At 32.0% G+C, this 23587-nt stretch overlaps 1 long non-coding RNA gene across 2 annotated transcripts; it reads left to right on the top strand.

The window, feature by feature from the left end:
- Positions 1-318: 318 nt before the first annotated feature.
- Positions 319-20450, top strand: LOC148626746 (uncharacterized). Of its 2 annotated transcripts, XR_015922020.1 has the most exons (11): positions 378-640; positions 2488-2561; positions 2929-2988; positions 3298-3359; positions 4243-4301; positions 4578-4640; positions 5313-6410; positions 8394-8573; positions 12672-17624; positions 17841-17895; positions 18365-20450. It is a non-coding gene; the product is annotated as an uncharacterized LOC148626746 (long non-coding RNA). The 2 variants fall into 2 exon arrangements; XR_015922017.1 differs by lacking the exons at positions 8394-8573; positions 12672-17624; positions 17841-17895; positions 18365-20450 and having other exon boundaries at positions 319-640; positions 5313-7974.
- The last annotated feature ends 3137 nt before the right edge of the window (positions 20451-23587 follow it).

Here is a 23587-nt window from a genome sequence, read left to right as displayed (position 1 = left end):
TTGAATCTGCTGTTTTGTTCATTTATCTTTCGTCGCAATATCTCATCCGAAATCAAATTATTTTGATCTAAACGAGCATCCATCTAACCAAGTAGAAACATTGATAAAGTACTTTTTTTGTTTTAAAGTATCAGGTATACGAAAGGACGGAGTGTAATATTGTAGAAGTAGAGATACAATCAAAGTAAATTACTACGCTTTAACTTTACCACTTTCTGAAAGGTTTTGTTTTTCATTTAATTGCTTAAGTACAAGAACTGAATAAAAGGTATCGTTGAGATTGTATTGGTGTTGACAGAATTCACAATGATCATTTCTTTGTGCATTTAAATTCTAACGAAATCATTTGACAATAAAAACCTTCTTTTAATCTGTTCAAGTCATGAAATAGTTTTTAAAACTACCCATCTGTTACATTTGAAAAATAGTTTCATAGTATTCACTCTTAAAGATTCTCTCGGACGTCCCACTTTCAACAGGATACATTTACAGCCACCAATAAGGATTGTTCTAACTCTTCACTAAAATCACCAAACACAACAAATTGAAGGACAGTAAAATAAATTTGTATTGTTACAATATCATATAAATGATAGTCAGCAGTCAATTTGCCAGCAGTTCACCTAGACACTCTATTACGGTAAGTCACTGTTATTTTCCCTCTTTAGATTAAATTTATTGGCAAAGTCTATGTTTGAGCGCTTTGGGTATCTATTATATCGTGTAAAAATTAGAAAAAAAGCTAAAAAAAAACAATTCATAGCTTTTTATCTGAAATTAAAATGACAAATAATAAGATTGATTTTAGGTATTCTAGTTTTTAAGGTACCTATTTCAATACTACTTTCTCACTTTCTGTGTGTTTATTTGTGTTAAAGGATTCACTATATGTCTGTTTAAATTTTCCATAAATTTAGAAAGGTGTGTGTATGAAAAGTCATATGTTATTTACATTGCGTTTTGATATAATAATGTTTCTTAAAACGTCGTAATGTATTCGATTTACAGATTAGTACAGTGATGATATATTTTTGATACTACATGCTCAATACAATAACCTTTAATTTTCTTTTGATTGACTTAAAAAGATCTTTTGTCTACTATCCGTAACTTAAAAAAAAAACATCCGTTGATTTCTTAATTAACAAATAATGCGAATCCGATGCAACTGGTAGAGGAGAAAATAATGGCTAATTATGTAATCTTAAAATGTTTATTATTCGTTACTTTAAAGCATATGGAGACCTATGCTTAGGACCAATAGGGGAAGGTATGTTTTGTGCCTATAAAATCACACGGGAACTACAGTCTTCCTAAATAATATGAAAAATCATACAGTTTCCATACATGAAGTCACAAGGAAGACATATAATCACCAAATGAATTTATTACCTGTTTTTCATGAAATAATTTGTAAGTCTCAATATATGTTTTTCATATGTTTTACATGGCGGTCCTAAACATATTAAAAACAGATGGGAAACATTATGTTGCATTGTTTTCTCTGTGTAATGTAAGCATAAAATGTTTCAAATATTAAAAATACAAAAACAGTCTTCTGTAAGAGTCAATAAGTAATATAATGCCAAAAAAAAAAAAAAATAAAAAAAATACCTATATCATATTTAAAATTATATTGCATTTTTATCTTCGTTCGAATGATTTTCCCCAATCTTGAAATAAAACACAATAGATATCCTTTAAACATTCTAAGTAAACATTTTGATTTCGATTGTATGGCGTGTTTGCGATATATAACGAAAACCCCGGCAACCAAAGGTTTTACTTAGATGGGGGTCTAATTAATATGTTCAAGGATAATACATACATGGATGAATAATAAAATTGATATGCTGCAATAAAGGTGATTTTCTTCATTTTATCGTCGAATCAATTGCATTCATTTTTACCAAAACCAAAAACGCTTGACCGATGTGCAAAGAATAAGTTTATCTATTATGTAATACGTTTTGATCACCTGATGTTGTTGACCACGAATTTCATCTCTACATTAAGCAGACAGTAAAATAATAGATACTAATAAAAAAGGGGTAACACACATCTGTAGATGTTGCAACTATTTGATAAACTTGTGAATAGTATAGGTATATTTCAATTCAACTCTCAGTATAATCAATTTAACAGAACAGCAAAATAGCAAAATCCAAACTTTATAACCAAAAGGTAAAAGAAAGGTATTATAGTTGTGTACAGGCTGGCTAAATATCACACAGTAAAATAAACTATATATTGTTAATTACAAACAATAGTTAACCCGGATTAAATCCTTGTTGCGTGAATGTCATGAGACCGGTCGAACACGGGTTACGTTTGTCTTTCATTTAAGGTGGTAAAAAGTGTGGTGTGTTGTTACCATTGTTTCAGTTAGCCTTATCTGGTATGATGCGTGTATTTATGTGGACAAATATACGAATTGGTCAAATGGCACATTTATTTGATGTGACAAATTGATATTTATTCTTACAGGTTCTGTTGATAAAAAAGACAAAATATCATTTTAACATTACATTTGGAAAGGAGTCCTTATACATATGTTATAGGTAAGGCATTTTTATCTTCTTTTAAATATATTACATTCTTCATCTATCTAAATCATGGACTATGTCTTGCACACATTACTTTATAAGATGAAGTGAAACATTAAGATATAAAGTAATAAATATAATAAAACATAAAGCAAAATATAGTTAATGACAAATCATTTCATGTTTATCTCCTATTCTCCAATCATTTTACGTTACTCATCGCAGCCATTCGTATATAGAACTTTCTAGAAAGATATTTTTTTATGTTGCAATTTTAAACTACTATATTCCTAATCATGAAATGATTGTTCCAGGATGACGAAACATTTGCTTGATAAAAATAAATTTGTAGAAAATAAGAATGATATCATTTATGTTTTAGAATTAGTGAATACGAAAAAGAACAAGAATCGTTGAAACTTTTCAATAAAGAAACAGACTGGTAAGTCCCGCTGTTGTTATTATAGATGTGTACAGTCTGATTAAATATTACAAAGTAAAAATAAATGATGCGCTGTTAATTGCAAAGAATAGTTAAACCAAATTAAATCATTGCATTTGGAATGTCATGAGAACGGGTTAACACGGATTAAGATTGTCTTTTATTTGAGGTGCAGTAAACGGGGGGTGTATTGTTACCACAGTTTGAGTTAGCCTTATATTGTATGACGAGAGTATTTATGTGGACAAATATAAAGTTGGTCAAATGGTACATTGATTTGATGAAACAAATTGATATCTATTCTTACAGGTTCTGTTGATAAAAAGACAAAATATCATTTTAACATTAATTTTGGAGAGGAGTCTTTACAGGTAAGGCATTTTTATCTTGTTTTTAGATATATTACATCCTTAAACTATCTAAATCATGCATTATTTCTTGCACACATTACATAAGAAGGTGAAGTAACACATTAAGATATGAAAAAAATATATATTAGGCTTCTGACGTTTTAATACATGTTGCTATTAATACTAGCTGTGTAAGCAAACTGTGAGTTACTTGTAAAATCATACATGACTTTGATATAAAATATTAAGTTTAGCCTCAAAGATGTAACTGTTTTACTTTTTGAAAAAAAAAGACAGAATCAATCAGTAAAATAACGAGTTCGTTAAATTGTAACCAATACACCAAATTGCAAAATATAATTCAGCGGCTTACACATAGGCTTTTTGGGCATGTATCTGTTACCCTTCAATTAGAGTAGTAACTAATAAATTTATCGGGATGATAATTTGTTTGTTAAAGAGTAATCCAGGGAACCAAGGTTATAGCGGTAATCAAAATAATGCAATCCAGGTACAAAGACGAGACATGGTAAACAGACATATACATCAAAGAACATAAAGTAACTAAAATCATTCAAAGTAACAAAAGTAAATGAGCAACTCGGACTCCACTAAAAACTCGGAGCGCAGACCAGGTGCACCGATAGCGTAAGCGTCCTATGCTTTTCTAGAAACGCCTGCCGAGTTGCTCATAAAAAGTCAAGTCCGGGGTAGTCGAAAGAGAAAAGGAAAAAATGACACGTTGAACAAATTAGTTTTCCCTAGCGCAGATAGATACACATTAACGATCCACGAGTTCATGATGACGACCATAAACTTCTGTAGTAATGACTTCAATGTTGTAGCAACATAACCCTGTTGCTGAAAAACGTTGCAATTGTGCATGCTATCGTTTCTGTTACAGAATTACTAACAAAGAAGACACAGATCGTTATAACTTGTATTCACAGAGTAAACATGCTGGTATGTCTTTTTCTTGTAACCTGAATGAAGATGATAAAACATAAAGCCAAATATAGTTAATGACAAATCATTTCATGTTTATCTCCTATTCTCCAATCATTTTACGTTACTCATCGCAACAATTCGTAGATAGAATTTTCTAGAAAGATATTTTGTTAAGTTGAAATTTTAAATTACTATATTCCTAATCATGGAATGATTGTTTCAGGATGACGAAACATTTGCTTGATAAAAATACATTTGTAGAAAATAAGAATGATATTATTTATGTTTTAGAAATAGTGAATAAGAAAAAAAAGAACAAGAATCGTTGAAACTGTTGAATAAAGAAACAGACTGGTAAGTCCCGCTGTTGTTAGGGTTAGGGCATTTTCTAGAAAAGCAGAGGACGCTTACCCTACCGGTGCACCTGGTCCATGCTCCCAGTTTTTAGTGGAATCCGATATGCTCATTTGCTTTTGTTACTTTGTATGTATGATTTTAGTTACTTTATGTTCTTTGTTGTGTATGTCTGTTTTTCATGTCTGGTCTTTGTCCCTGGATAACATTCTTTTGATTACCGCTATAACCTTGGTTCTTTTGATTACTCTTGGTACATATAACGTTTGAATAATGAAGGTTAATTACAAAATTACCAAACATAAAAATTCTTGGCAGTACTCAATACGAAATGTCAGTGTAACATATTGGCAATACCAGGATGAAAACTAAAAAGTTGAAAACCACTTAAATGGTCCTGGCAGTACGGGCATTCCGATATGAAAGATGGGTTTTTATAGCGCTCCCTAAATCAGATACAAAGTAGATACATATATTCATTTTTCCGTCGCATTTCAAGGTGTTTTATAAAAATAAAGACGTTAGAAGAAATAAAATGCTATAATTATTCCTTACATTGGAAACACATTAATACAATTGGATAAGATAACATAAGCTTGGCAAATTAAATAATCAGGAGCTGACGTTGACAATGAAAATCATTAAAGAGTTTTTTTGTAATTTCTATTGTAGGAAATTGGTTGTCCCTCTGATATGTCCAATTATAAAGCTACAAAAGACATACGAAGATTCATAACCAACCAAGCGGTGAATTATAGTTCAATCATTATTTAATATTCTTATATTAGTTATATACTATACTATGCCATGCAATAATTTATATCATATCTCTGATAGAAGTATGTCATCTATACAATGTTTCATAGCATATTCACTTGTGATTTACACGTTCAATGCATAATTGATATTTCAGCTGCCCTTATCATCACGTAAACGTTTTGTATTCAGTCCATTGTGCAATAAATTTCTTTCAGTCGACCAGACGGTATATTCGTTGAACAATTGATCACCATTCTTGGAAATACCATATGGTTTGCTTTGATGTATGTATATCAAACGAATTCAAATTATTCACCATTCACGTTTTTTTTATGGCATGCTACTTGACGGCTATGAGACCTTTATCTAAGCACTATATTGTTGAATTATTGTTTAAAGGCGGATTGTTTAATCGCGTATTTTTGAACGAGACATTTTCTTGGTAATATTAAAGAGTCATGAGGACTGTTGAGAGAAAATATTGTAAATGACAAAAGGATATGCTGTGCTTCAAGATATTAGAAAGGTAAGTTTATTTGTGTGTTAGTACTTTTAATCATAGCATATAAGACTCAATCATGTGTATCATGTTATGTATAAACCCAGTTTTACTCTGGTTTTGGTTTAAACCAAATAATCTGGGATGTTACAGGTTAGGAGATTATTTTTCATTTGAACTATGATGCACTTAATTGACATACGGATTTATGGATTATGTAATTAAGTGAAATGTCTGTGTCCTCATTTTTTGGTTACAGATAAACAAGCGGATTCGGTTTTTTTTTCGGCCTTTTTCGTTATATTTGAGAGGACCGAAATGGAACATCTTCAAAACGTATGTATGTTATAAAAGATAAAATTAGCTGCTTGTTTTGCAATCTGTTAATTTTCTGTTATCGGTTTACAGGTGTATTAACCAATCAGATGCAGTATGTAGAGACACATTCAATGAAAACGTCATACACTGCTGAAAATCCCGGAGATGAAAATGGTAGTAATTTAAAAAGATAAGTATTACTAATGACGAAATTACAGATGTAAAATTTCACCTTTGGAAAGTAAATAACATCCATGATATTCACAACAATCATATTTGTATTTATCTTCAAATAATCACTTGAATCTCAAATATTGCGTTTCTCTGTGGTAATATTAGTCATCTACTAATTACAACCTGACAAAGAGAGCAATATATACTCCAAATTTACATGATCTTTTTTTTCTTGTGTTGCAGTTGAATTAATTTCGAATGTTTAAGTTTGATTGGTTTTCTATAAGTTGTCATATAGTTTTTCTTTCGCTGCCAACTTTCAACCAAATCTTTCAAGTAAACAGCTCTCAAAATCTTTGTGAAGACCTATCTAGTGTACCCCTTGACATGAGTTTGTAGACTAATATAATGTGCTATCTTGCTAAAAGCTATTATACCTAAAGTACTTGTCCATTTGTCCTTCATTACCATTGTGGACCTTTTTATTGGGCTATTTTATCTAGCAGTCTTAATTCCGGTTGATTTTGTTTTTCACAACGAGTTCGTACTCCAATATTAGGCGTCATTCAATTTAAGTTTGAAGACCAAAAACCAAAAAATGTTGCTTTCACTTTGTCCTTGTAAGTAATTATGGCCAGTCATTCATAACGAGAGCATACAAACTTGATTTCTCTTATTTCATATATCTTTTTCCCATGGATATGACATTTACATATCAGAGGTAATTCTCAAAAGACCAGAAATAAACCTGTCATTGTGGTAGTTTCACTTAGTTCTTGCTTTGAATTTGACTTATTGTATGATTTATTTTTTGTCCCTCCTCGTATTTGTTGTTATGTTTTTTTTTTCATGGAACGATTACTATGTTGAGTTTTCAAACTGCCCAAATATAAGTCCATTTTGGAGGATTATAATGTTGAACAGATAGTATGCATCCCAGTGAACTACTACGCACTGAACTTTGCCTACATCCCTAGATTGCAGACTTTATTCAAAGTTCCTTTACACTGTAACTAAAGTTGACACACAGTACTTTAATTTAAGTGTCTTGAATAGCATAAAACCAATGGCATTACAGACTCACTAAAACAACTACCTGTTTACCTGACTTTTTTTCTGGCCAATTATTTAATCATATATTGTGATATTCTAGCAGCTCCAGAGAAAATGGAACGTCTTTCCTCGTATCAAACACTTTGCAGGAAATTCAAATCATTACACAGTGTTTCTACACAGGCTAACAAGCTTACGCAGAAATTAATGGGACGATAAAATGCTGCACGCAAATTCAAACGTCATAAAGAGAGACTCTCCTCTCCAAATGGCTTCAAAGAGAGTTGCTCACTCTATAGGAGTGACTGACTTAACTCATTGCTTTCCATCGGTTTTGGGTTAGTACGTGCACTTTTTAGGTTCTTTTGAATTTTGTTATTTGTTCTTCGTCTATTGTTTTTGGGGTTCCATGGTTATTTTGAAGACAGAGTTCGCACAAAGAAAATAGTGAAATACTAGAGGTCAATTACAGTATCTTTAACATGCAAGAGACTATTCTAAAACAAACTTGCTGACGTAAAAAAAAAACAACGGCGACAATGACTGGAACAACGCATAACCAGTTTTCTAGGAGCCGGAATGTACCCGTCTTATAAACAACAGTACACATAATTATAATGACACAGTTCATTCTTGTTTTTTATTTCTTTAATCCTTCACGATCTTTGCTTTGAAGATCTTATTGATTTCCTTGAACATTAGTTGGCAGTTGTTGTTCCATCGGCCGGTTATATTTTCTTTTACCATTAGGCCTCAATGTCTTCGTATTTGTATTTTATTTGTATTTTATGTGTATTCAGTTTCTTTTTTTAATTTGAAATATGTTAAGTTAACGCAGCAATGGCACAACTTATACATTCTAAAAGAAAAATAACTTTTTTTTCCTTTCATATCTCATGTAAATAAATATCCGACTATAGATAATATACAAACCTTTCTATTTAAGATAGATGATTACCTCCATCATGCCTTTATGAGTAGAGTTACGGAGAAGCATTTGTACGGATCATGCAAGGAAGAACAGAATGGATTATATCAGTTGAGATACCAAAATAAACTGGAACCTTCAGATAAAGTAGTGCAGTATTTACTCAAGCCATGCCACTGTCTGCAATTTATAAGTAAGCCTTGTAAGTACCGTAATTGAAATATAAAATAATACTCACAATATCAAAGTTTAACCTTATTTACGGCACAAGGTTTAGATAAGGTCTCTCCACTCAGCACGTTTCTTTAACAAAACATTTGATTCAATCCATGTTGTGTTTTTACCCATTTTCGAAATGTTGGTTTCGGTCGGCCACTAGGGATTTTGCCTTGCAGCGTCTACCTAATACTGTGTCTGTGATGTCTGAACTTTACATTTTCATATTATACCCAAACCATCGGAAGGGCAGTACTTTTATTTGGTCTATCATACACGTAGATTCTCTCATTTTGAATAGGTTCTTATTTGATATTGTGTTTGGCCAAAATATTATGTAAATGTATCAGGGACAGCTGTGATAAAAACTGTGTAGTGACCTATATTAGGTGTCTACTTTTGTGACACCCCATCATTTACTACCATATAGAAGAACTGATGTCATGTTGTTGTTATATAGTTTTGCTTTGGTTTACTACTGTAATGATTTAATATACAAGTGCTTGTTAGCTCTGACAATGCCGTTTTTGCTTTTGCAAATCTGTGTGAGAGTCTTCAGTACTTATGAGTGTCCGTAGGTCAACTAATGTTTCCAAATGCAGGATCTCATTTCCATTCACCTTTAGTATCCAACAAAATCAAGTAATGAAGCTCATTTCCTTTGCATTTGTTGAAGTCCAGCTTGATTTGCAAAGAGGCAGAATGTGTTTTCTGAACATGATCATGCTTACATGATTATAGGGCATTATTTATTTCGCTTTTCTCGTCACTTATGGCGTTCCTTAATATCCAATCTATGACTACTGGATTTAAAATAATAAAGATGATACAGCCTTGTATTACCTTCGAAATAATAGCAAGCCATTCGTTTCCTTGGTATTCAATAAGACAGAACATTCAAACTGCGTATGCCAGCATTTGATGAGCATCACAATTTTGTTTGCTTATCAATACGATCTTAACATTTGGCAGAGTGTGTCTATAAATACTATAAAATACATTCTTGAAGTCGATTTTATTGACTATTTGTGACATTTTCCATTCAAATCCATCGTCCAATAATGAATCTGGGGGTAATCATCCAATCAATGCAAAACACCCTTTCCTAAATGTTGCTTGTTCCATTCACTCACAATTTTATTGTCTTTTTTTTAATATAAATTTTGTTAAGAAGTACATAATAAAAGACCGTATTGTTTTTGGATTGAGATTAGGGTGATGCCTCTATAGTTGTCACAATTTCCAAGATCATCTTTCTATTAAGGTGTCATTATAAAAATTTAAGTGAAACTCTGTTACAAATAGATAAAAATCGCCTTTGTTGTTGTAGTTGGGTCAGCCGTGACAAGTTTTAGTTTTAATTCTTCCTGTTTTTCTTTCCACTTACGTTGACATTTTTGTTACTAATGATGAATAAAACATCGTGTTAGGTGTTACCAATCTGAGGCTGAAATGCTTCATAGCAAAAATCTTTCACGTCTCCATTTTTATCGTTTGTTGCTGACTAGCTTTGAATTATAGTGGTTTCCGCATAGGTGGACTTTTGTAACTCTCTTTTATGGGCTCCATTCTATAAGACTTTTATATTCAATATAAGTTTGATATTTAGATGCTAGTTCATATTACTAGTGCTTAATTTTGTTTCTACGTGTCAAGTTTCCTTTATATTCAGTTTTTATACGCTTCGATATTTTTGCTGAAATTCAGATTTATTCTTTTTCATAATTAAACCAACTCCCACAACAAAGTTTGGGGGGAGTAAATAAGAATCACCTCGTCTCTTTGTCTTTCTATCTGTCTGTCGGTCTATCTGTGTGCCAGTCCATCCGTCCGTCCATATTTCTTGTAAACGCAACTCATCCTAAACCGCTCGAGGGGTGTTCATGAAGTTTTTGAGAAAAATTGGTTACCTTATGTAAATGTGCATGAGGAATGTGTACACTACCGGAGGACTCCAGAGGGAGGTTAAAACAATGGTTTTACATGTTAAAACTTCGTAAACGCAACTCCTACTAAACCGCTGAAAAGATTTTATGAAGTTTCTTGTAAAGGTAAGGAATAATATGTAGATATGCATGATGAAAGATATTTTTGTCAGAAGACTCCAAAGGGAAATTATGCAAATTTAGGGTTTTACAAGTTAAAACCTCGCATGCAAGTATCCTCCTAAAGAGCTACAATGATTTTGTTGAAATTTCGTAGGATTGAATGATTGATTTTTGGGGTTTAACGCCCGAGCAGCAATATTTCCGTTATATCCAGGTGATGGACATGACATGGATGATAAAATGAACACGAAATGATGATGATGATGATGAAATGAAAAAAGGTAGCGGACAAAAGGATAATATGGTCGACAAATTTTGATTGCCACTTGAAAAAGGGACGGATGGGTAGGGTCGGGCAATTAAGCCTCCTGTGGCGCCTACTCCTACCGAATACCACAGCAGGGTTCCTTGACGTGCGAGCAACGTGGTATCTTTCCAACACCGTGCACCAGTATGGTTTGCGGTCAGGTTTTTCGTAATAAAGCTTGACAACTTCAGCATTTAGCAAACCAGTGGTACCCCATTCCACCACCTGGGGCATACAACCCAGTTTCTATGTGGGCAGAGCGCCATATTAAGTTGTCTTGTACGACAAGCTAAGCGCTGCTGCAAGCCTATTCTTTTGACACCTGGACCTACACGGGGCGAAATTTCTATGTAGATTTACACAAAGGAGTATATTTATCATCAGTGAACTCCTAAGGGATATAATCCAAGTGCAAGGAAGAACATGTTAAAACATCGTAAGCATAACTCCTCCAAAACTGCTGAAAAGAGTTTGATGAAATTTCATAGAAAGATTAGGTATCATATGTATATGTGCATGAAGAAATATATTTGTTCTCATAGGACTCCACAGTTAGATAATCCAAGCCCAGTGTTTTTAATATGTTAAAATCTTGTAAGCGCAACTCCTCTTAACCGTTTAAAGGATGCTGATGAAATTTCATAGAAAGGTTATGTATAATTTGTAAATGTGCATGAGGGAATATATTTATTGCCAGAGTACTCCAAAGGGAAATAATCCTAATTCAGTGTTTTACATGTTGAAATCTCAAGAGCAAAACTCCTCTATAACCGCTTAAAGGATTTTAATAAATTTCATAGGAAGGTTAGGTATTATGTGTAGATGTGCATGAGGAAATATAATTTCTGTCAGAGGACTCTGAAGGTGTATAATCCTTATTGAGGGTTTTACATATTATAACAAGTAAGCGCACCCCTCCCTCAAACGCTCGGGTGTTTTGATGTTATTTTACAGCAGAACGGGTATCATATGATGATATGCATGAGGCAATATAATTACTGTCAGAGGACTTTAAAGATCAGTTGCCTATCATGACTAACGTGATGGGATTTTCCTAGATTTGACAGAGTTAACTCTAATAGAAAACGTAACCGACAAGTTTATCGACTCTCTTCTTTTCCGCTATTTACCCACTATGCATGAGTGTAAATGTTTGTACACACGCCGATTTACCAACACAATTCGTCTCTCGGGGTATTCCTGCTCTGTGGTCCCAATCAATTTATGGCGAGAGGTATGATATCGGTTTCTTAGTCAAAATTGAACATTGAACATTGCTTTATAGGCTATCAGGATTCTTCTGGCATATACATGTAGCTTCCCTTTTGGAATATTTTCCACTTGTATTGTTGTTTGTTAGGTCTGTAGCCTAGCCTAGGCTCTTTCATACTATTACTAAACTCTTGTACTGTCTTCAAATACGTGATTTTCCAAATTCAACAACTCCATGGAAGCTTTCGATTCATCTGTTAGCTATGTTTGGTTCTTTCACTTTCCAAATTGTTTTGCGCTTATTGTATGTCTCTGTTTGTAATTTCTGTCAGGAGATATACAGAGACAGACAAAAAACAAATGAAGAAAAAAGTACATATTAAAAGGAGAAATGTTTAATTATCAATTCCTCAATTGTCCTCGAGTATATTTTAAATCAGTAGATGACAATAATAGTTATGTTTGTTGTTTTATTAATAAAACTGTAATACTAATTTCAATATCATTTTTGTTTTAGGTTTTCACATACTTATTGCCTGCAAATACTTCAAACAACATTTTCAAAGATTATTGGTGAAGTGTGTCCTGCTGGTCTTTTACTGTTACTGATGTCGTCGTGTCAGAAAGATTATCTTTACAATGGAAAAATTGATCCCGAAATGAATATTAAAAGAACATCAAGTATAGTTTTTGTTGTGACACGAAATATTTATATAGGACTATTTTTATTGATTGATGTCTTAAATTGCTAAATGATATATTTTGGTTAAAAAAGCCCTTAATAGATTAAAATATGTCTCCAGGATGTGGTCGTTTTATTTGAGGATTATAAGGACCGCGTCCGGAGTATAAACAACGTGCTCGGCTTCAACACCAACTGTTGTATGACTGGTGTTTGTCGTTATTTTTAGTTGTTCTGATTATGATAAAACCCGAATCCTCACATCTTTGGAACACATGCATATACATACTTATGTAATACAGATCAAACACTACAACAAATCTGTACAGTAATTTGATCTATGTTTCAATTTTAAAGAGGGTATTAAGATTTGCCGTATATAACCACCTTATAATGTCGTTAACGTCATTTATTTAGCACTGTGTTGTTTATCTATTATTTTCCGTGGATGATATATATACAGGATTTAGATTTTGTCTTAACCTTGTATGATGAAATTAAATGTGATTACATTCAGGTATTCTGATAAAAATGCATATAATTTATATCGTTCATAAATAGTGCATGATGACTAATATTAATAATGTTATTTGAAACTTTCTCGGTTTATGTGTAAATTATTATGAAAACTATGTTGTATATACTATGTGTATCATTGGTTCATAAATATATTAAAGTGATGCTAAACTTCATATTTATAAATGGTAAGTTTATTAAGTTTTCGTGTATTTTCTTGCATTCTTCTCCTCAAACACTTACATATTAATCAATACATAAAATATTTGTTCTTTTTCAGTAATCAAAATCATTTCCTTAAGTACTAATGACTTTGGTATATTCTAGACATTAATAGATTACATTTGATTTTTTTCCAGGTCATCATTAAGGTTAAGCATGCAATATTAAGGAGTTTGGTTTCGTTATATTTATGATTTAATGCTACGTTTTATTCCAGACACATATTAACAAATCAAATTTACCTTCCTTTTAGTTGCTTCTTTTAAGGTAAGATTATTTTGAAATATTATACATTTTTATTTTATTTGTTATTTCTAAATTGAATCTTAAAATTTGTCCTGTTCTTTGTCTCATACAAAATTAGTTGATTAAAGTCTTTATACATGTTCAAATTAATGGTGTATTGTATGACATGATCATATTATATGTTACATGATAAAAACGTACCTTGTTATTGTTGTGCATATTGTTCCTTTATTGAAATGTTCTTTCATATTCCAAACGTTGTGAAACCCGCCCCCCGCCCCCCCCAAAAAAAAAGAAACATACAAATACAGTTTATTCATCTGTATTACTTATGTGTACTTAAGGTGTCATGCTAGAATGAAGGTAGAAAATCGCGCTGTTTTTGGTTCTTATCTTCCTTAACTCATTTTCCAGAAAGAGTCTATTAGATATTAAGCATATCAATATGAATATGGGTGGTACTACTAGCTGTTGTGTGATACATACTGTCATTCCTGGGTACACATATACTATGTAATACGTTATCTGTATTGGCTTTGTGGTAATCGTCGTATTGCTGTGGTTTCAGCGAACCATTGTATGGTTACATTCTGTTTACTTTCAGATAACGTCTAAAGGTAAGCCTTTAATATAATAATAAATAAAGTTTTCATTATTTGTAGATTTCGATACCAGGTAAGTAATATTTTTACCAATTAGCTTTAAAACTGTGAAAGAAGACTTACATTTTGTTACTTTGTATGTATGATTTTAGTTACTTTATGTTCTTTCTTGTGTGTGTCTGTTTTCAATGTCTGATATTTGTCCCTGGATCACATTCTTTTGATTACGCTATAAACTTGGTTCCCCTGATTACTGTTACAAATACAGATTTTTCGACTGTATTACCTATGAAGTGTCTCCCTGAATTTTCTCTATAGAATGATGACACTAAACCGCGCCGTTTTTTTTTCTTATGTTATTTGGTCATATTCCGGTTCATATCGAGAATGCGTGCATATATGAACAATCAAAGTAATTGTTGGTCCATTTATAATAATAACAGTGTATTCGTTGAAAGAAATACATATATGTGTTGCAAAGTATAATGTTTTGCACATAGATCCACGAAGAAAATATAATAAATGGCTGATGGTCACCGACTAAGTGTTTCCAGAAAGAGTCTGATCGATGTTATACATATCAATATGAATAAGGGTGATACTATCTGATGTTGTGTGATACATACTGTCATTCCTGGGTACATATATACTATGTAATACGTTATCTGTATTGGCTTTGTGGTAATCGTCGTATTGCTGTGGTTTCAGCAAACCATTGTATGGTTACATTCTGTTTACTTTCAGATAACGTCTAAAGGTAAGCCTTTAATATAATAATAAATAAAGTTTTCATTATTTGTAGATTTCGATACCAGGTAAGTAATATTTTTTACCAATTAGCTTTAAAACTGTGAAAGAAGACTTACATTTTGTTACTTTGTATGTATGATTTTAGTTACTTTATGTTCTTTCTTGTGTGTGTCTGTTTTCAATGTCTGGTATTTATCCCTGGATCACATTCTTTTGATTACGCTATAACCTTGGTTCCCCTGATTGCTGTTACAAATACAGGTTTTTCGACTATATTACCTATGAATTGTCTCCCTGAATTTTCTCGATAGAATGATGGTACTAAACCGCGCCGTTTTTTTTTCTTAACTATATGGTCATATTCCGGTTCATATCGAGAATGCGTGCATATATGAACAATCAAAGTTATTGTTGGTCCATTTATAATAATAACAGTGTATTCGTTGAAAGAAATACATATATGTGTTGCAAAGTATAATGTTTTTCACATAGATCCACGAAGAAAATATAATAAATGGCTGATGGTCACCGACTAAGTGTTTCCAGAAAGAGTCTGATCGATGTTATACATATCAATATGAATAAGGGTGATACTATCTGATGTTGTGTGATACATACTGTCATTCCTGGGTACACATATACTATGTAATACGTTATCTGTATTGGCTTTGTGGTAATCGTCGTATTGCTGTGGTTTCAGCAAACCATTGTATGGTTACATTCTGTTTACTTTCAGATAACGTCTAAAGGTAAGCCTTTAATATAATAATAAATATAGTTCTCATTATTTGTAGATTTCGATACCAGGTAAGTAATATTTTTACCAATTAGCTTTAAAACTGTGAAAGAAGACTTACATTTTGTTACTTTGTATGTATGATTTTAGTTACTTTATGTTCTTTCTTGTGTGTGTCTGTTTTCAATGTCTGGTATTTGTCCCTGGATCACATTCTTTTGATTACGCTATAACCTTGGTTCCCTTGATTACTGTTACAAATACAGATTTTTCGACTGTATTACCTATGAAGTGTCTCCCTGAATTTTCTCTATAGAATGATGGTACTAAACCGCGCCGTTTTTTTTTCGTATGTTATTTGGTCATATTCCGGTTCATATCGAGAATGCGTGCATATATGATACAATTCCGTTTACTTTCCGATAACGTCCAAAGTAAACTTCCACAATAATATATAAAGTTTTCATCATTTTTAGACTTTGATAACTGGTAAGTTTTATCTATAGATTTCACTTACTAAATAGTTCTTTTAAACGAGAACCAAATATGTAGCTAGTTTCGGTCCGTTGTTTACATCTTCCCGGTGTTTTGTAAAAAAATGAGTAACGTAATATCTATTATAATCATTTATATTTTACTTCTAATTACAGAGAAAAATACTAATAAATAAAATTCACGTTAGTTTCAGACAGTTTCAAAAGGTAAGCCTTAGTTGTGTATCTATTTTTATTGAAGAATCTGTTTAAATCTACCATGATGGTCTGATAAACATGTATTGTGTCATTAGTACACAAATTATGTTTTAAGCCTGTTTCCTATTCTTTTAGTAAACAGAAAAATATGAAACAATTGTTTTTCCTTATTAATTCACCTTCTTCACCATTTCTTGATCTTTGTGATGAACGGGTAATATAAATTTACATTCTTATAAGTCAACTTGTATCATTGCATATCAAATATTTATAATGTATATGTAACATATATGACTTGACCTTTTTTGTTTGTTCTTAAATTTGTTCCGATTTGTCTTATATTGTTATATAATCAGACTACATGCCATACAAAAGGATTATACATATATGTATTGCGTTCTTTTGATTTCCTCTAGAATCTTGTTTTTCTTGAATACTCTTGCAATTAAAGTCTGTTTGATATTTGTTTAATCAAATAGACTTGATTATTCTTAAATTGTAATTGCATGTTAATTAAAATGAAAATGTGTTTAACTATTTAAACAATATATATGTAAATCAAATATCTGTTATATCGGTTTACCCCAAGTATGCACCTAATACAAGACTCATACATTGAATGATGTGTGTTGATACCCACTTTATCCTGATGTATGTATTAACTCCTTTAGATGTTTTTTGTTGTTTATATAACAGTTTTATGATTAAGCCATACACTCTTCCACAGTGGAAACAGATTATTTGACTTAGTATGTACTATATAATGACCAGACGGTGTGACTACACATCCTCAACATAGTTTGTCCCACTTCAATATGATTCTATATTCTCATATGTTCTAGATATATATGACTTTCTATTACCTTGTTCTAATGATTATTTTTTTCTGTCTTTTGCAGATTGTCTAATCATTTAATGCTCTGCTTTGTCCATAGAAAGTTTTATTGCAGGTTACAATTCAGATGTGAAAATGATCGACGAATCTTATGATTTATCTAACAAACAACAGAACTTGAAGATAGTGGTAATTAAATACATTTCTTATCGCTAAAACTGGAAACCAATATTTTTTGTTTACATATATCGTGTCATTTGATAAATTTGAGAGCAATATTTACACTCAATTACTTCACTATTTCCTTTTACAATTACACTTACAGAAAGGTAAAATATAATGGTTTGAAGTAGAATATGCATTTTCATTATTTTGAAATATAAAGGATTATGTCATTCTTTATAGTAGTAGCTGTATCCAGGAGAGACAGGACAGTTAAAGCAACACCTTTATTAAGATGGTAAGTACTTTTATTAAGGTGTAAGATAAGAAATTCAGTTTGATATAAACATTCTAGATACTAAGGTGGATACAAAGTATACAATATGCATTTCCGATGTTCATGATAATTCATATTCAAGATGTATTGTTCAATTTCTGGAAGTTTTACTTATATTTCCGGTGACAAATAGTAGACCCATGCTCTAATTTCTAAATGGTACTGAATTTGTTTTCAAAATGGTAAGTTCTTTTTAAATATATTTGTATTGAAATATGCTATTCATTTATTCAAGTGTTTAATAAATATACAAACTTAAGTCGATGCATCTTTTCCAGACTATTAAATGTAAATCGTTATTAAAACTGTAACATCATAAAACCTCACAGTGAAAATATGAGTGTTTTAATGGAACCCATTGCAATAAGAGGCTAATTGGCAGATCAAAGGTGATTTAACTCATTACCAGATAGTATCAATTGTATTGTAGAAATAGAGGTAGTGGCACGTACGTTGAAATATTGGAAGCAGGATGTGTAAATTAGTTAGACAAAAAATGTATGTATTTATTTCATATTATAGTGGTACTAATACGGTCCTATATTCTAACCCTGTATTGTTGGTTGTTTGTTTTAATAAGTGTAATAAAGACGAGGCATTTTTACCAATCAAGTACTTTGTACCTCTGGTTGATCTAAGAATGTTAAATCTTTTCTGTGGATAACAAGTATTTGTTGGATCAGATGATACATTTATAATTGTTCACTAGTTGGCTTTATAAATGCATTTTCTTTTTCATGCTTATAACAATATGAAGCGATTGTCGTATAATTGTCACTGTCTGACTAATCTGGGCCGAAACTTTCCTGGTGTATTTTTGTTTCATTTTCTGTTCAGACTATGAAAATGTACACATTTCAATGCATACCCAATTATCAAGAACAGAGATGATTCAAGTTCTAATGCAGACTTAATTACTAAGATCAATGATAATTTTAACTATAATGCCTATTCAATTACAAAGAACAATGATATGATAATACTAATTGATAACAAATATAGATAAAGAATTAAAAAAAAAAAAAAACAAAAAAAAAAAAAAACCAAAAAAAAAAAACCTGTTGACTTACAACATCTATCATAAAATTGCCACACCAGGAAGGTCTCAGGTTGTCTTAAAATGACTTGAGACGATGTTAAAGTTAATAAACAAGAGTCATTTTTAGACATCAATAGTTCCCGTACCTGACTGACGAGGCCCGACGGGAACAACATCTATTTCATATATCGATAAGATATTATTTATACTATAAAATGTTTAAGGTTGAGTTATGCAAAGTAAAACTATTCGCATGTAAGAGAGCATATGACAAAAAATAAATATTTCTTAAGGTTATAATTTGACAGAATACAAGGAAGACTCGACAATATGTATACTCCGAGTTGCTAAAATTCCTCCACGAATTAAGTTGTCATTTAAAATATGCTTTTTAGCTGCTATCGACGAAACGAAATAGACAAAATTGGGATCTGAAAAAAAAATAAAGATTGAGAAAATTATTACTAGTGTTTCTATAAAGCAAATATTTATTTTGTATATAGTGAAGGCATTCTGAGCAAACGTCATACACGCTTTAAGACATTTATGATACAAATGTCTTGGCAAGGGGCACCATATTTCTCGGAGGAATGGGGATATACCTTCTTGAAAAATCAAATCATCATCAGGTTCCCCTACACAAATTACTAAAACATGAGTGGAAATGTGAACTGCCACAGTTAAGGTGCCCCTTTGACACTAATCAATGTGGCTAAGTTATGTTCTGTATTACAATTTTTAATCACATCGTTTTGATGCCCATTTCGAGAGAGGTAGAAATCCCTCATACTTAGTAAAAACGATTCCAAATCATCTTCTAAATATATCGAAAAATATGTTTTAAAAATGCTGGAATTGTTTATTGACAACATACTTCTCCAGTGTGGCGTACGTGTTTTTCTGCAAACGATTAGAATTCCAATAGGAACAAATAGGGCTCATGTACTTGTCAGCATCATAGTCCTTCATTATCCTTGTTTCAGGTATTTTATACATCGCATCTACCCTAAATAACCTGAGATAACGGATGTTCCTATTTAAATTCGAACTTGTTCCTAATAAAATTCGACGTTGTTCTCGGTTAAATTCGGTGATGTTCCAGTTAAATTTTCACTAATTTTGTTTAAAATGTGTCATTAATTTCTTTTGAAACCTAAATTTTTCACGAGTGTAAGTGGCGCCCTTCGTAAGAGAAAATGCTAATGCCCGGAGTTAATGCTTTAAAGACGCGGTAATTTGTAAAATTTGAACGTGAACAGGCTAACGTGAGTAAATATACATCAAAATTATTTTTTTTCCTTTTGATTCTTAAAATTATTTACAACAAATAACAAAAAACATTAAGTTCTTCCTATTTTGTATAGTTTCTTATAACAGTGTTTGTAAATATTTTTATTTTTATAGTTCAGTATTCAAGATGAACACACAACGTGTGTCTATAGCACAATGTTCAAGATCTTTGTTACTGTAGGTAAAATTTTATACGTCACAGGTACTCACCTGATTAGGTAGTGAGTTGTGTTCACAGACCATTTACTTTCATACACACTCAGTTTTTTAAGGCACTGAAGAAGGTCATTTGTTGACTGAAGATTTTGTCCATTATATACTTTATTATAGTGTGTTAACATCTTTATCGGTATCGTTGTACAATCCTTTAGACTTATATTATTATTTTTGTTTGTGCTGCATCGTCATGACTGGAATTCCGATATCCATTAAGTTTGCTGGTTGGCAGATTCCTTTAGACTTTATATATATACATATATATATATATAAAGGTCTGAAAAATTCCCAACGACGTTAGAACTGTCAAATTTGCGATGCAATTTTTTTGTCATTTCCTCCGCGGGACTCGAACTCCTACTGCTGTGACATCTATGGCAACATCGCCTGCACAAAGTCCAGCGCCCTAGACCACTCGGCCAGCTAGGCTATATAAAATATAGCTTTCGCTGGCCGGGTCATTCCTCCTCGTAGGATTTATCTAGGGCTGTAACTTAGTACACGATGTATGGTGGTACGGGACAGTTCATTTAGATGTTAATATGTCGGATAGAGGATCAAATTAACGATGCATGTCACAACAAATCAATATTATACAACGTCTCAGAATGTGACGACTCTATTTGCTACACTATTTTTCAGACCTTTCTTTACGTTTATATATCTTCCCTGTATCAATTTGATCCGATGGAGCGGTGTAGCAAATAGAGTCGTCACATTCTGAGACGTTATATATATATATATATATATATATATATATATATATATATGTACGTCTAGATATGTTTAACATCACCAGAAGATGGTAAAAGTTAAATTGAAAAACTCATAAAAGTATATAGTTTTATGCTGAGGAAGGATATCAGTTATTTTATTTAATTTATTGTTATGTTTCGCATCGTTTTTAACGATCCATCACCCCGTAAGAGTGATAGTTGACTATTATTTAGACGATTAATTATGTATATATATATATATATATATTTAAGTAATTTAAAACATTTTGTTGTTATAATAATTTTTAGTCACACTTTGTGAATTCGGTATGCCTTCGTTTGATGTAGAAATAAATACTAAACTGTAACAGATCTTATTGAATACATGTAAATAATTTATCGGGTAATTGTAGATAAAAAAACTTGCCAGCGACAAGATGTGCTGAACTACCTCCGAATTCTGTGTACAGTTAACTTATATTCAAAACTGACCGAAAATACATGTATATTGTATAAACATGCATTGATATGTAACATATGTGACATGGTTTTAATATCTAAGTTTGAAGAATTATTTAAATGAGGAAAAAATAAATGCATCCCCCACATCATTATTAACCTAGACCCCGCTTATTTGGTATTACATTTTGAATCCTATACAATATTTCAAATTTATATGTACTGCGCGAAATTGTCTGTAAATATGTATTGTATTTACAGACATGTAGATGTAATCGGATTGTGCGCTGTTTATATCATCCATAAAACCATAACAAGGGCCAGTCCCGATTATTTTTTGTGTTCATATATCAAGTGTTTTATAAATATTTTTTTTTAAATATTGTTTTTTTTTCTGATCTTGGGTTTTGTATACCCCGCCACGCGAAATGGCGAGGTATTATGTGAATCAGATAACTGCTTTGAAGCTATATATAGTATTTTAAGTACCATGCAATTCAGGGTAAGTTCAATATGCAATGCATTTATTATTTAAAAAGGTCAATTTTTCAGACGTTTTACAATTGTTGCCTATATGTATATGAGAGATAAATAGTACCGTTTTACCTAAATGGAACCGGCAGGGTGCAAATTCTAACACTTGCCAAGTTGTGGGGCATATTCTTCTATCCCTTTTCTGGCAATTGGTGGTATTGTACAGAAAATTAATTTAATTCATTACAATAAAAGTGTGACTTGCTGCATTGCATGCACAATGGACCAGTATTGCAGTAACCAATCTTCAGGACTTGTAAATTAAGTAAAATCAGTTTGTTGTCATTTCACACACACACACACACACACACACACACACACACACACACACACACACACACACATATATATATACAACGTCTTAGAATGTGACGACTCTATTCGCTACACTGCTCCATCGGATCAAATTGATACAGGGAAGATATGTAAACGTATAGAAAGGTCTGAAAAATTCCCAACGATGTTAGAACTGTCAAATTTGCGATGCAAATTTTTTGTCATTCCCTCCGTGGGACTCGAACTGATACCGCTGTGACATCTATGGCAACACCGCCTGCACAAAGTCCAGCCTAGCTGGCCGAGTGGTCTAGGGCGCTGGACTTTGTGCAGGCGGTGTTGCCATAGATGTCACAGCGGTATGAGTACGAGTCCCGCGGAGGGAACGACAAAAATTTGCTGTGCAAATTTGACAGTTCTAACATCGTTGGGAATTTGTCAGATCTATCTATCTATCTATCTATCTATCTATATATATATATATATATATATATATATATATATATATATATATACACACATAATGAAGCATGAACAATGCTGTCCTAAACAACTGTGCAAAATTTCAAAAGAATTCATTAAGATTCTCACTCAATTTTTCACCTGGATACAGGTGAAAAAAGGGGGAATGGTAAAGAGAGAAAAATTGCATAACTTGAAAAGTGTACTTTGGTTTCAGCTGAAAATTCAACTTATGCACAGACAGACACGCAACCGCAAAATTGTTCTTAGAGTATCATATACTACCCTTGCCATTACTTGTGGTGATGTATTTAAAAATATGTCCCTGTTTTTGCTCATTTTTTTCATAATTTTAACTTTAAAGTTTGTGCGAAAATAAGCATTTTGAGAAAAACCCAGCTTGTGTAGAGTAATGAAATCAAGTGAGGATCTAAAGCTTTCTGGACATCTTAAAGCATGCATTTTACATGCATTTTGTTTAAGTATTGCCCATATTTACATGTGAGCTCTTTACTACCAACAATCAACATCATTTAGTTTCACCTATTATTTTTAAATTTTACTAAATAAGACTGTGTTTACCTTTGTGCACCTCAATGACATCGATCTGTAAAGTGTAATATATTCCTGGGTTTATGACAAAGACCAAGAATTCAGACAA

This window comes from Perna viridis, chromosome 1 (genome assembly GCF_037379345.1).
Source record: "Perna viridis isolate PV_CMFRI_1.1 ecotype Kerala chromosome 1, ASM3737934v1, whole genome shotgun sequence".
NCBI lineage: Eukaryota > Metazoa > Mollusca > Bivalvia > Mytilida > Mytilidae > Perna > Perna viridis.
The sequence above is the reverse complement of the archived record's forward strand: the minus strand, read 5'-3'. Positions and strand labels throughout refer to the sequence as shown.